A 15503-nucleotide genomic window follows, 5' to 3' on the forward strand; every position below is an offset into this window, starting at 1 on the left:
ACGTTGTATTATGAGAATTAAAATGGATCTTTAACTTTAGTAAGACCTGCGTCCATACAGAGTTTCAAAATTATAGCAGAAGTGAATTTTGAGAAATTTTAAGGAGAAAGAACAGATATGATGTTTACAGAAATGTTTTTTGTCTAGAAATAAAAATTATTTCACCTTTTAAATTAAAAAAAAAAAAACAAAAACATTGGTATTGTTGAGAAACGATGACAACAGCAGCTATGAACTGTCAGTATCACTATGTACTGTGAATATCTGGGCCATCTGCCATTGACATTTGACTGACAAGTGATTTAGTTGTTACGTCATATTGGCTTGATTAATTGTGTTTATCTCACATTCAGTCAGATTCAATCAGGGACACCAAATTGATATCTGAAACTCGTTATCTCATCACAGTAATACTCTTCTCACTGACCCTGTAATTCAATTTGTAAGCAATTTTAAGTGGCAGTGATACTTCAAAATTTTATGAGTACTTTTTCTGAATTTATATTAATTTCTGTGTCACTGAATACAGAATACCATAAGGGTAATTTATTTTGTGTTTTATTTAGTAAAAAACAGTAAATTACAGTACATACATAATTTATAGTCTAAATTGGATAACTTATAAATCTTCAATTCATAGTTTTAGATGGACTGAATTTTATCCCGGTCTTTTGACACTCTAGTTCAACAAGTTAGGAATATGTTATACCACGTGTCAGGAATTTCTAAGATTGTGTGCAAACATGTTCAAGCTAGTAGCTCGTTTCATTTCCCATAGATAAACATTTGACATTCCCCCGGCCGACGATATAGAAAGTGTAAACCTAATAAATGATAGGCTTCAATGACGCTCAGTCAAATTCTATGGTTTGTTCACACCATCATAAAACTCACTAATATCTATGTAGACATAAATACTAACCAAAATTTAAAGTCTTCAGATTAAATTGTTCTCGAAACATTTTGTTACACGATACCTTAAATTTTAGTTAATTAAATTTGGTTTCATTGCAGTTTAAACTGCTAATATGCCACACGCTACATTGTAATATGATTGTTTTTAGTTTGCTTAAACATTTATTTATTCTTTTCCTCGTTGCCATTATGCTTACCTATAGAACCAGTGTAAAATATATTAATTAATTAGTATAAATATAGTAATTTTATTAGTTCAATAAAAATTCAAATTTTTTAAGATCAATAATGGGATATATGATCCGAAGAAAATTTATTTACCAATCATGTAGCAGTTTATAACAAAGTATTAGGACATAATAGTCTTTTGAGTTTTGATATTAAATATTATATACATATAATATTACTATTATAATATATATATAATATATATATATATATATTGTTTGAAACAATACATTTGTTATCTGATGCAGTAAAACGTGCAGGAACGTCTTTGCAGTTGGACAAGTTTCAATTAATTTGAGTGCCAACTCATCTATCAGAGTCAACTCTAACCTCGCCCCCCCCCTTTAACGAATCTTCTGACCCACACCCAATAATGGCGTAGTACATTTAAAATCTGAATACGCTATTCCACATTTTTATTTTCTTAACTGTTTATGATATTTTAGGCGTACTGTAAATGGATTGGGCCAAAATTTGCAATATTAATTGGTATATTTTTTAATAATTAATTTATTAAATTTCAATCCAGTTATAATATGTATAATCATTTATTTCTGGCCTGCGTGGAGGGAGTATCAAAATGTGTTAAAATATGATTATTCATTCTTTCTCAGTTTCAATCATTTGATACTTATTAAGTGGAATGATAATAGTTCGCTATTAAAATTCTCGTAAAGGCGTAGTGTTTCCTGCAACTTGCGAAGGCTTACGCTGGGCTGCTTGTCGGATGATAAAGAGCGATAATCCCGTGACATGCTACTCTTGAACCACCAGAATTTTGTTTGTAATCTCGGTAGAGGCTGAGCCAGATATTACTGCCACGTAAACAACCACAGCATGTGTAGGCATAGTATTTTCTTCAACTTGCGAAGGCTTACACTGGGCTTAGCTGGTGATGAAGAGTAATAATCCCGTGACATCTTACTCTTGAAACACCAGTATTTGTCTTGTAATCTCGATAGAATCTGAGACCGAGATTATTGCCGCGTACATAGCAACAGCATGTGTAGGCATAGTGTTTTCTGCAACTTGCGAAGGCTTACACTGGGCTTAGCTGGTGATGAAGAGTAATAATCCCGTGACATCTTACTGTTGAAACACCAGTATTTGTCTTGTAATCTCGATAGAATCTGAGACCGAGATTATTGCCGCGTACATAGCAACAGCATGTGTAGGCATAGTGTTTTCTGCAACTTGCGAAGGCTTACACTGGGCTTAGCTGGTGATGAAGAGTAATAATCCCGTGACATCTTACTCTTGAAACACCAGTATTTGTCTTGTAATCTCGATAGAATCTAAGACCGAGATTATTGCCGCGTACATAGCAACAGCATGTGTAGGCATAGTGTTTTTATGCAACTTGCGAAGGCTTACACTGGGCTTAGCTGGTGATGAAGAGTAATAATCCCGTGACATCTTACTGTTGAAACACCAGTATTTGTCTTGTAATCTCGATAGAATCTAAGACCGAGATTATTGCCGCGTACATAGCAACAGCATGTGTAGGCTTAGTGTTTTCTGCAACTTGCGAAGGCTTACACTGGGCTTAGCTGGTGATGAAGAGTAATAATCCCGTGACATCTTACTCTTGAACCACCAGTATTTGTCTTGTAATCTCGCTAGAATCTGAGACCGAGATTATTGCCGCGTACATAGCAACAGCACGGACTGTTATAGGGCCGACTTGCCCAGTGTTCTGCGGGGATTATGTTTAATTGGGTTATTTCATGCCATAGTTGTTTTTCCGCCGATTTCTAATAAATTATGAACAGTTTGAGCATTTAGCTGGAAAGATATTTTAAGTATTTAAGTCAAATTTAGTTATATAATTCTGTCGTATTTAGCTTTTTATGTTTTACAGGTAAATACAACCATTTTATATTCCTGTTTAAAAGTAGATGACTGTACCGAATGCATGTTTTATCCTCGGTATTTCTCACATCCGGGATTAAGCGGTTCACATGCACTTGACACAGTCGACGTTTGAGGATGGGGAGAGAAATACTAAAATTGAAGTGGGTGCATTTTAACGACGTGGTAGATTTTCGTAAGCAGTATGTTGGGATAATGTTCGATGAATATAAAAAAACTACTTTTATTTGCTATGTTTCTTTGTTTTCACGAGCTGAGATTATTGAGAATGAAGAGAAATGCTTATAATTAATATAAACAATTTAAAATTGCCAAGGATAGGAATATTGTAATTGAATTTAAAAGAATAAGTAATCTCTAAATTTAGTTTATCTTAAGATTCTGTATTATTTAAATAAATAAAAACTAGCTGAAATATAATTTAAATTACCTGGCTCCTCAAATATTAGAAAACATTGTGTATATTACTCAGAGAATAATCTTTAACAGACTGAAGTGGTATAGGTAGACGTCTTACCGTTTTGCGCTACCTTTCTGATAAACCTTTATGGAAAATTTTTATTGGAATAGAAAAACAAAGGCATACAATTATATACGTTAAGCATTGCGGCCTAGGTTCTCTAATATTGCGGTATTTTAAGCTTTGGTTGTACTTTCAGTGTCAGAGATTTTCACATTTTACGCACATTACGAAACCAGTGTTACTGTTAGCATACCCAATGATTGCATCCAATATTCTAGGAAAAATTAAATAAACTAGATTGAATTACTAGTATACGCACCCATACAATACCTTGCATACCTAGACCTGTACTGTTCAGTATAGACATATCCAATAACTTGTATTTCTAAATCGTTTTACTGGTTGGTATAGTACATTCATAAAACACCATGCATTCCTAGATCGTTAGCTGTTTATTATAAATTCATGCAGTATTGTGCACTCCTAGATCGATATACTGGTTAGTATACATTCACACAATACTCTGAAATCCTAGATCGATATACTAGTTAGTATCAATTCATTCAATACCATGCACTCCTAGATCGATATACTGGTTAGTATACATTCACACAATACTCTGAAATCCTAGATCGTTATACTGGTTAGTATCAATTCATTCAATACCATGCACTCCTAGATCGATATACTGGTTAGTATACATTCACACAATACTCTGAAATCCTAGATCGTTATACTGGTTAGTATCAATTCATTCAATACCATGCACTCCTAGATCGATATACTGTTAGTATACATTCACACAATACTCTGAAATCCTAGATCGTTATACTGGTTAGTATCAATTCATTCAATACCATGCACTCCTAGATCGTTATACTGGTTAGTATCAATTCATGCAATACCATCTACTCCTATATCGATATACTGGTTATTATATATACATGTAATAATCTTTACTTCTAAATGGTCGATATAGTACATATGGTGCCTTAATACCTATAAAATATCATCCAGATTGAGTTAAATTTTAAACTTGGAAATAATTAAAGTTTTCTATTTTATATATTACTGGCTGTTTTTGACGGATTTGTTTTGGACTACGTTAGTTTTACGTTAGTCCAATTTTTTTATGAGATATACTGTTATAATTGTGTATTATTTAGACCTATTATTTTGAAACCATCATTGATCCCTTTAATCGTGCAAAGTTCCGAAGTCTATTGATATATATCTATTGCCAATGAGCATAAAGGATAAAAATCACGATACAACAACATGACGTTCAACGTAATTAACATAGTTTATATGGAAATTTTAGAAGCGATTATTCAATATACGATCATAAACCACGTGGAAAGTAGGCCATAAAAGAGCACTTATCGGAAAGGAACTTATTTGCTCAGACACACCATTGTTTCTGGTGGAGGTAATCAGCTGTTTTATTTCCCGCCATTTACTTGATTAAAGGCCTCCAGTAAACACAGACTTTAATGAAACAGCATGTTGGCAAAAACAAAACAGGCAAACTAAAAACTATTTTACTCACCATAATTACTAGTTATCACTATTGTTTTACTTCTGAACTTCATATTCCCAGCCATTGCACTATTTGCATTGTTCCTGAATTAAAAATAAACTTAACTTAAAATAAAAACGTAATAGAGGATTTTCTGACTAATATAAAGTAACGACTTATTTTCATTTTTAGCCAACGATGCAGATACGTATCGAAACGTTTTTGTATGTCATATATTTTAAATTTTTTAATACTTGTTCTTCAACCGTTTTAAAATATAAACAACTCTTCGCCGACAACATAATTTATTTTAATTTATTAACATTATAATTTACTTTTCCTAATAAAAATTTGTACGTGTTTCTGTTCGTTGTACTGTTTAACACCTAATGTATGGTTTTATAACATTGTATTGAACAATGTAATGAGGGATCTGTGAAATGTGTCTAGCACCACATGTGGTGACAGCGACTAACACATCATGATATTGATATTTCAATATATCATATTGATATTTGAAGTGTACACATGTGCTTGTTTGTTCCATGCAATATATTGATATTTATATTGAATTTAATATTTTCCTAAATTAGTAAAGAAATTACTATTGAATAACATCTACGTCAGCTTGAATATTTGGGAAAACCCTTCGTTCAAACATTGCCTATAAAATGTGTTGTGAAATATCGCCAAACTAAGGAATTGCCTTATTTTTGAAATCTTGAGTAATTTAGTTTATTTAACTCTTAATAGACTAGACTAAGCTGTTATCCGTTTATAATAACAGATAAACATGCTAGTTTTAGGTAAGGTGTGGTATCTATCACTTCCCTTGGGCATACAGGCAGAAGGACTGGCTGGTGTTTTCATGTTGTGATGAAAACAAAATAGGAATACATTAATATTCCACAGAATTAATCCAACCTGTATAAAAGGCTTTACGCTCAGCTATCAAAAAATACAAAGCAACTGTTCATCACTATCGGAAGAAATAATAATTAAATATTTAAACAAATACAACCAATGCTTTTCTTCATTCCGTATGAAAATAAAACAATTTCTTATGATGCAAATTTATTCAAATCACCCTTTCTTGAGTATTTTAAATTTAATAGTTATATGATATCCTCCAGACATTGTTTTTACCTTTCACAATCGTTTATCTACATAAATTAAAATAAATATTTCTCTTTAAAACTTTCTCTGACGAACAAATCTTTATTGAAAACCGCTCTTCGAATTTAGTAAAACCTCAGTATCTAGACTTATTTCTATACTATAAATTAAAATATCGTTTCACATTTTCTTCTTCCTATATAAATAACACTGTGCCAATATCTCCAAGGAGAGAACTGAATTTCTTAGGAACTGAAGTCCTTAGGAACTGAATAATTATTCGAAGAATAACTGATTACTTCTCAATTTTCTGTGCGAAATAACAAACAATGATGACCAAGAAATCGAACCTCCTCTTGAAAACATCTTTTCTGCAAATGTTGAAATATATGCTCATTAAAATACTGAGTTAATGATAGGCTGAACTCTTCAGAAATTACATTTTCATCTTAAAGAACAAAACATAGACACTTATCAACTCTCATTATCCTTACTAACAATGAAGACGACTAACTGTGATTGATTTTTTCAAACATTTCTGCCAGACTTTATACGCAGATATTCCAAAACGTTTTAAATGTACACATATGTAGATGGTAAATAGGTTTAAAGTTCAGCTAAATTTAACACAATTCTTGGTGATATTGTTGTTGTACAAAAGGTTAGGTAATTTTCATGCTTTATAATACAAAACAAGATTATCAACCTATCAAACTCCTTCCTGCACTTTTCCTTAAAAATTGGCCTTATAAAACTTTTTAATTGCCCAAATTGTAATAACTCTGTAACATGGTGACAAATTTACAAGATCCACAACTCAAAAAACTTTTACGGACTATATGTCACATTTAATTTTATTTTAAGCGTATTTGTCAAATTTGTAAGAGTTTTTTTTTTTAATTTCAGCCATTTGCCTATTCTTAATAATTTCTGATTGAGAACTTGAAAACTTGGTTTTCAATATTAAAAATTATTAAATTACCAGCAATAACTGTTAAAATTAATAACCACTGCAGGTATATCTTTTTAAGCTAAAGATAAGCTACATTGAACGTAGTTATTCAATAAAAAACTATAGATGAAGTTTTGTTTTACGATTTCGTTAATTAAACAAAAGTTTGAAATTTAGATATTTTCTTATTTAAAAATTTTTAAATTACGAGTACAGTATTTAAGGATCTATAGTAAATTTATATTCAGCATTCCTTCATGTTCACTTGACATTCTACAGATGAAAAGAAAGAAATGTTTAATTATAGTTACTCTCTCCCAACTTACTAACCAACTGGTTCTTTCCAACTAATTCAGCTACAACAGAGTTTACTCATTCCTAAATCTATATTCTAAAACAAAACCCAAATTTTTCTGAATCATGAACGAACGCCTCTTTAAACATTCACATAGCCAATATGAATTCTTTAGATTTGCCTTAGGACATACTAAAGGCAACAATTGCAATTCTATTACAATACAAACAATTATTAGGCAAGAATACTAAATACAGAAGTGAAGTGTTTTGATAACCGTTGTATTATTCCAAAATAAAAGCACAACCCCCCCCCCCTTGAAAAGGATTTACGCAAGACATGAAGGCTCTTTCTTCGTCCCTCGTTACCTTGAACATATTGATGTGCGGTTTATTAAAGCACGCTAACGTTTTACGTTGGGGAAGAACATATTAAAATACTTCCTGCTTGCGTTTAGTCTTTACAAGGACGCTCCACTTTATCAGATTCTTAAACTTCGTCCTCAATATCCTTCCACCGCTCGCCAAGATGGACCCTATAAAATATGAGGGATTTGAACCATATGGTAAAATAGAATGTCTTTAAAATGCACTCAGTCAAGCAGTTATTTTAATACATGGTTGTTATGGACATACTGGACATAAGAAAGATTTGCTGTTTTACTAGTAAAACAATATCATAAGTGGCCAGAAGATTTTGTAGATCAATTATGGCACTGTTATAGTGAATGAATTCTTCCAGTTATATATAATGGATGAGTTTTCTTTCATGTCTATTTATTGTCGTGTGTATAAAATTATTATATAAAGATTAATAACACTTATTTTACACTGTTTTAACTTTAACAATGTAGGCTACATTATATCTATAAACGCATAAACGTCTTGTACTATAGCTAGAGCAGTATCGATAAATAACATTTACTCTCAGTTTCAAAAAAGATACTAACTATTCCGAAGCCAATATAATATTCTGTCCTGATTGCTAACCAGGATTACTATATAACTCTTATATAGCGTTTTAGAATGATCAAAAATAAATTAACTGCAATTAGTTTCGTAAATATTATAAGAATAAATACTTATTTTTGGTTCGGAATTTTCTACACCATACAAATATTAACAATTATTATATTGATTTGCTATTTTCAGAGTTTAATGGACAAAGACTACATATTTATTATATATTTTGTAAATCGGAAACCTTTGATACTATTTGTAGTAGACAAAAAAGTTTCCAATAGGGCTAAATGTATTTAACAAGGCCTTGCAGCATGTACGAGTATGATGCCATCCATCATCAGGAGTGAATCCAAGTTTAAAATAGTTAGAGTAAACAAATATTATGCCACTGATTGATTCTTAAATTAACCTTGGCAATATAATCTCTACAATCTCATTCTAATGTTTTATTATGTACTCTTCCTACGCACCCCTTAATATATACGCACCCCTTGTACTAGGGATAACTTTTAACTCTAGCCAGGAATTTTTTATCTAATAACTCATGGAGATATATATGGAGATACATATGTATATATGTATATATATATATATATATATATATATATATAAGCTTTGAACTGGACGAAGTAAAATATGCCATGCTAATTCCGTAAAGCTTAAATCCTTACTGTTACTTCATTATCAAGATGTACTTATAACAGATGTTTAACTAAACAAGTGATATTTCCTCCCCACATTGTGTGATAACTCCAAAGTTCGTCATGCAATTAGCACAAGAGGAAATTAAAACGTATAAAAAGAATGTTTAGTGCTCCTCTAAGTGCTGTTAACACAAGTGAAAATACTTCTTTGTCTCCTGTTACAGAAAGGATTATTATGGCGCTCTCACTTGACTGGAGAATTAATGCTAACATAATAAATTATTACCTTCAAAACCTCTACTAAAATTTATATTTCTAAATACTATTTAGTAATGATTTCTCGGAAGAGGAACGGAGTGGCAGTTCACCTGAATGAGCAAGAGTAATACTGAATAGCCAGATTCGTATTTAATCAATCGAAAATAACCTTACCTGTAAGGTACCAGTAAAGTTAGACTATGAATGTGATAAATCTACTGGAAATTCTTAAACGTACACAAAAATAAGTATTTTCAATGAATACTTAAGAGGTTACATACTTTCTTTCTTTAATCTAGCTAAAATTTTTAAAATCAATATTTTCAACACCTGAGTTAAATTCTATACCTTCGCTTCACGTATATGATTACTGTTTGATAGAAAAGTTTTTGTTTTACATTGGTTTATAGAACAGACAACTTGTTTAAGAATTAAATGGTGGTTAAATAAGTGGTTAAAAAGTCATATCTGAACTAAAACCCATTTACCGGGATTAAATTAAAGGTTAAGCAAATAATTTTGAAAAGAATGCCAAGCACTAGGTTACGAGCATCGTTACACAAAATACTAAAACATTATCAATGAAACGCACTAAAAGAAAATAAAAGACTACTGGACGTAGTCTTTGTAACATACTACGATGGATCACTTCCAAAATCCTGTCATTTTCTCAAATCATCCATCGTCACCTACTATTTTAAATACGGGGCAAGATACTGTTTCTACAAAAACAAATAAAGATACTTCTAGAGCTGAACGGAATAGGACAGTTAAGTGACGCAGGGTTTCAGAGACCAATTTATTTATTTGTTTTCTATTCACATTGTACATTTATTTATATTATCAAAATTTTAATCAAAATCGCTGTTGCCTCGGAATATAGCTCTTTTCATACTTTTTTCCAGGTATGAAAGTATATACGTAATGTAGAAGAAAACAATGTTTGTTTTTACTTGATATAGCAAAACGTATTCTCACTTCACAAGTACAGAAATGCTGGTAAAAGAGAGAAAGATCTCTAAACGAAATCTTTCCCCCGGTTCTGATTTAAGAAGATGTTTATCCGAAGGCTTTAATCAAGGAGATGGTGAGAAACAAACAGCTGATTAGCTTTCTTCATTGAATGTTTTTCAGAGAAGGGAAACAGTTTGTTTTTCTAAGTAATTGGTTTGACTTTGAGATCTTTCGCACCCTCCACAATGTCTATTTTCATTTCATTATTTGAAAAGTGCACTCCGGATTTTCATCGCTGATTGCATGAGGATCTGGAAAATTTTATAAAATTGTTGATTTAAAAAAAATCGGTTCATTAAATCACTAAAGTTGATACATTCAGTGTACTACTACAATTTGTGAAAAATTATCCATAATTATTATTGCTATTCGTAATTTTTCTACATTTAACAAACATAGCTTAGTAACCGTATTACTTGGAAATGCAAGTACTTTTGACATTAAAGATGTAATTTAACATTATATGAGAATTCTGAATAGTAAAATAGCTTTCGGCAATTAGTACATATCATATTACGAATAATATTAAATGTCTGAGTGGTAGTTAACACAACCAAATGTTAATTGATTTGTAAGTTAAGAAATAGATTGTATTTTTATCTTAATATCACGATACAAAGTTGTATGCCTATTAATATCTTAGGGCATTCTTCTTTGATATTTGGTGCACACGTATAAATATTTTTTCCCACGATAACACATAAACTATTAGGTCTGTAGGCCTAACATCTGATTTCAAGGTAGCTTGTTTTCGCAGAGATTTACATACTTTATTGTCCGGTGTCATCCCAAACAAAACTTCAACTAATTTCTTTACCAGATAATCTTTAAAATTGTGTTGTGATACTGACCAACATTCTCTTACCTAATTGTTTCCGTGCACTAACAGTTCCATATTATGGATTGTTCCGAAATCTCTATTATACAATTGGGATTATTTCTAAGTGGAAGAAATTGAGGCTGGAATGCAACACCATAAAAATGCTTAAGCAAGTTTCTCCCAAAATAACTAAAGATTATTTAAATAAAATACAACTAAGTTGGTTTTGTAGGTGTTCATACCCTTGTCAAAGAAACTCTTTTAACCAACGGCAGTGGAGTACATAGAAAGTTATTTTGGAAGGGGCTGATATACTAGGGGGTTTTGGAGATATAAAATTCCTTCGAAAATCAGGGGCTCAGGCATTTTTTCAAGGGGCTGTAAGTTCTTATAAATGCATTTTAGCTTAAAAGATCTTCTCGATGAAATTGTAATGGTTGTCTTTGAAAATTTCAGAGAGGGCTTGAGCCTCTGGACCCTCTTTATAGGCTATATATGTCCTCGATCAACATCAACAATTGTTATAATTACCCCACACGTGACTGCCGACCAGTTTATAGACTGTTTCTATGTCTATATTTATCTATGTAGCACTGTCAGACCACCCATAATAACTGTATTAATTATACTGTGAGGGGGTAGACAACCAAACAAGTCACAATAATGTTTATGCAACTTTAAGGCTCTATTGAGTAGTTCTAATATTTACATAAAATCATCACTGTCATATTTTGGGATATAACTACATATTATCATGTTACATGTGGCAAAATGACCGAGTTTTAAATTATAATGGTTGGATTTTGGTAAGGGTGGGGTTGATCAACACCTACGGAAAATGCTGTAGATCCTGTAATGTTTTACAAAAATAGGACTTGTTGGAATGATCTAAGAACCAATCAGACTATTACAAGAATGATTGGGCCCAGTTCTCTATGAGAAACTACACTTTGATACTTAAACACAATCATATAGATATGCATTTTTTATTTTGTTTAAAGCTTGTAAAGCAAAAGTCTTGGCTTAAAGTCTTTTTACTGGGAATAAGGAATAGAACTTAGTAGTAAGTAGAGGTTTTTAGATAAAGACCTAGAAATGTCATTGGTTGATCATTAGCAAAGTTTATCAATTGAGGGACTTGAAATAAATCATTTATGTTTGTCTGTATGTCTGCTGTCTGCACGATATAAAACATGAACTTACCTATAGACTTAAAATTATGCATGAGGCTTTTATTTGTATAAAATTAACATCTGGAGGTCAATGATGATGTATATCACTCCTTGGAACTTAACTGAGCTATAACGAACATTTTATATTATTCTAATGGCTATGATTGTAAAGATAACATCATAGAATATATAATTTTTTTAAACAAACTGAGTAACGTCGTGACATAGCAACACATTAAATCAGGAATAAAAAATCCACAAAATTAAATTAACAAACATTTGATCTTTTTAGTCAACTTAAACAAATTTACAACCATATATTTTCAGTACCTAATCTCCATAAAAGTTACACGTGGGAACAACATTATTTCTAATATTAAAATAAATTAGATGTATTATTATTTAGCCAGCATAACACTAATATAAGATTTTCTACAACATTTATTGATCTCTGTAGCCTGTTCCTATTATTGAACTGATATCTTAATATTGTATAAATATGATATAATTTACCTTAATAAAGTTTCAATCCACCCCAATTTACACCCTTTCGCTCAAAAACGTTTGTTTATAACAAGATGTTCAATATTCTGAAACCATATACAGATTTAACTATCCATTATTTCAATCTGGTATTGAACACGTATTGTTATCTATTATTATTGTACACAACAAATCAATACGGTTTCGTTTTTGTTTGCAAGACTATAACGAGACAATAGTTGTGAAACAACGAATTAATTGATTATAGTTTCTCAGATATAAAAAAAAACTATACGCAAATATCTTTAACAAGACGACTCAATCAAAAAATTAATTAATTTAATTTTGAGACCGTTGATATAAGTAGGGGTCAAAATAGAATACTTATTACAAGAACGAGTTAAGGCAATCCATCTTAAAAGACTGTTCATCGTGTTACATGAGCAGGTAGTGGATGAGTGAATGGTTGAACACAAAAGCCCCGTCAGCACCAGACACTTGTACAATAAGGCAGAACATCAGAGGGGTCTGGGGCTGACGTTTTATTGACAAGTGCTATGCTTGTTACACTGCGTTTAATTGATTGATTTGCCGTTTTACTTACTACAAAGGCAAAGTGTTGTTTTAACTTACAAACAATTAGGTGTTAAAGAATATTTAAGTTGAACAAATCCTCTTCAAAAGATAACCTGTATTGAATATTTAGTCCTTAGTAAGGACCGGTAATGAACACTAGGTTCTCTCTTCAAGATCATAGTTATGTGAAAAGGTAAATTTATATTGATTAATACATCTAGAACATGTATTTTTAAGAAGACTTCCAACAGTTCATATTATAGATAGCGTGTATGTGTGTTTGTGTGATTGAATTAATTCAAACTAACCTTCGCTTTGGTTGTTTTATTTTTTGAATATTTCAATCTTTTTTACTTTTTCGTTATTTCATAATTTTGATTAGTAAACATTTTCAAATAACAGTGAAAGAAATTATTCTTATCGTTAAATTGTATTACTGTACATTGATTATGCCATTAAACATATCTGTATTTTAAATGGTTCTAAAGAAAAGTTATATAACATTAAACTAGTAAAACAGGCATAAGTTTAAGGATGTCAAGTTTTTGATGGGCAATATTCATATGTTAGATCTATTACTAACAATACATAGTATTTATAGTACACTGAATTGTATGAGAAAAAGAACTTTTATTTAATTGGAAAGTGTGGGAAATTCAAAGGATTTATTTTGGCCATATACGAGTACATGTAAATGATTCAATTGTTAAGGAACTTCCCACAGCCATGCAATAACATAATAAGATACAAACAAGGTCTCAACCATCTAGCCTCAGCCTTACTCGCCTTATATTTCAATAACAACTACAGTACCCTTATGAGTTACTAAACACTAAGAACTCAGTCATTCTAAAACACAGAAATCCGGAGATTCTATTCTGAGAATCAATATCGCTTATCTCAGGAAAGCATTTGATATCGTATCAGGTTTGGTTATCATGCCTTAGTAAAACTAGAAAAAATACGAACTGTCACAAGAACCGGAACATGTTACCTCAGTGTATTGGAAATTTGCTTTGAATAATACTCAAGTAAATATAAATAAATTAGAGTGAGAGCACGCATAATGTGTTAAATTGTTACAGTGTTACCCCATTACCTGTATTTGAATCCCAGATGTTCTCATTATTTTGCAGGAGTATTATCTTACAAGTTTGCAAGCACATAATTTCTTTTGAAAATACGAGAAAATTGATAAATTTTGCTGGAAACTGAAGAGAATTATATATTATACAATAATAAACATTTTAACACATTTGTGTATTTTCGTTTTAGAATTTAGATTTCAAATGAATTCACCGTCAGGTACTTTTAGGTTAAGGTAAATAAATCATTTAAAGCAAATTGTCACATGTTTTTGATGTGCAAGATTCATCTGTTAGATCTATTACTAACAATACATGTATTTATAGTGCACTGAAAACTTTTGTTAATTTAAAAATAATCTAAAGTCAACAATAAGTGACTTTTATGCACTGTAAAATTGCAAGATTGTATTTGAAGTTGTCAACTTTAGAACAAAACTGCCAAAATTAATCCTAATTTACTATTAAATTACAAACATTTTCTAACCAAAAATGTATTATTTGACAGACTTTTAAATTACATAAAATGATCACAAATAAAATTAAACAAAAAGATTTTAACACCAAGGTAGTTAAAAACAAATAAAAATGTGATTTAAATTACTCATTTACTTTATTTACGTTAACCTATAAGTACCTGAAGACGAAATCATTGAACTCGAAATGTATATTGTACAATAAAAAATACATAAAAAGTGTTAAAAGGTTTATTATTGTTAATTATATCAAACCCTTTTCGAGGCTACATTTCTAATAAAAATTATATAAATTAGGAAACTTATTATTTTGGCTATGTTTTTAATTTGACTAGATTTATTTTCTAAATAACATCGCAAAAAGAATTTCATAGAGTTTAAACAACGCGAGTGACTATGAGCTGATAACTGATATTTTATTGGTAGATTTCGATTGCAGATCTCTTGCTAAAGAAAGACATATTACTACTATTTTGGAGATACTGCATGTTTAAGTAACACATACAGACTACGTAACTTAAGGAGTATGTGGAACCAAATAGGTACTTTAAATTATGTTAGGTTAGTCAATAATCTCCAATGAATTTGCAGGCAACATCGTCGTAATAAAGTTAATCAAACTTAATATAACTAACAGTAGGAAATCAACACGA

General features: G+C 30.9%; 1 protein-coding gene across 13 annotated transcripts in view; it reads left to right on the plus strand.

Moving 5' to 3' along the window:
* The window catches only part of LOC124357269 (CUGBP Elav-like family member 1), a 1015984-nt gene that overhangs the window by 481269 nt on the left and 519212 nt on the right, over positions 1 to 15503 (plus strand). The gene's annotated exons all lie outside the window — the stretch shown is intronic.

The sequence above is a fragment of the Homalodisca vitripennis genome, chromosome 3, assembly GCF_021130785.1.
Source record: "Homalodisca vitripennis isolate AUS2020 chromosome 3, UT_GWSS_2.1, whole genome shotgun sequence".
Taxonomy (NCBI): domain Eukaryota; kingdom Metazoa; phylum Arthropoda; class Insecta; order Hemiptera; family Cicadellidae; genus Homalodisca; species Homalodisca vitripennis.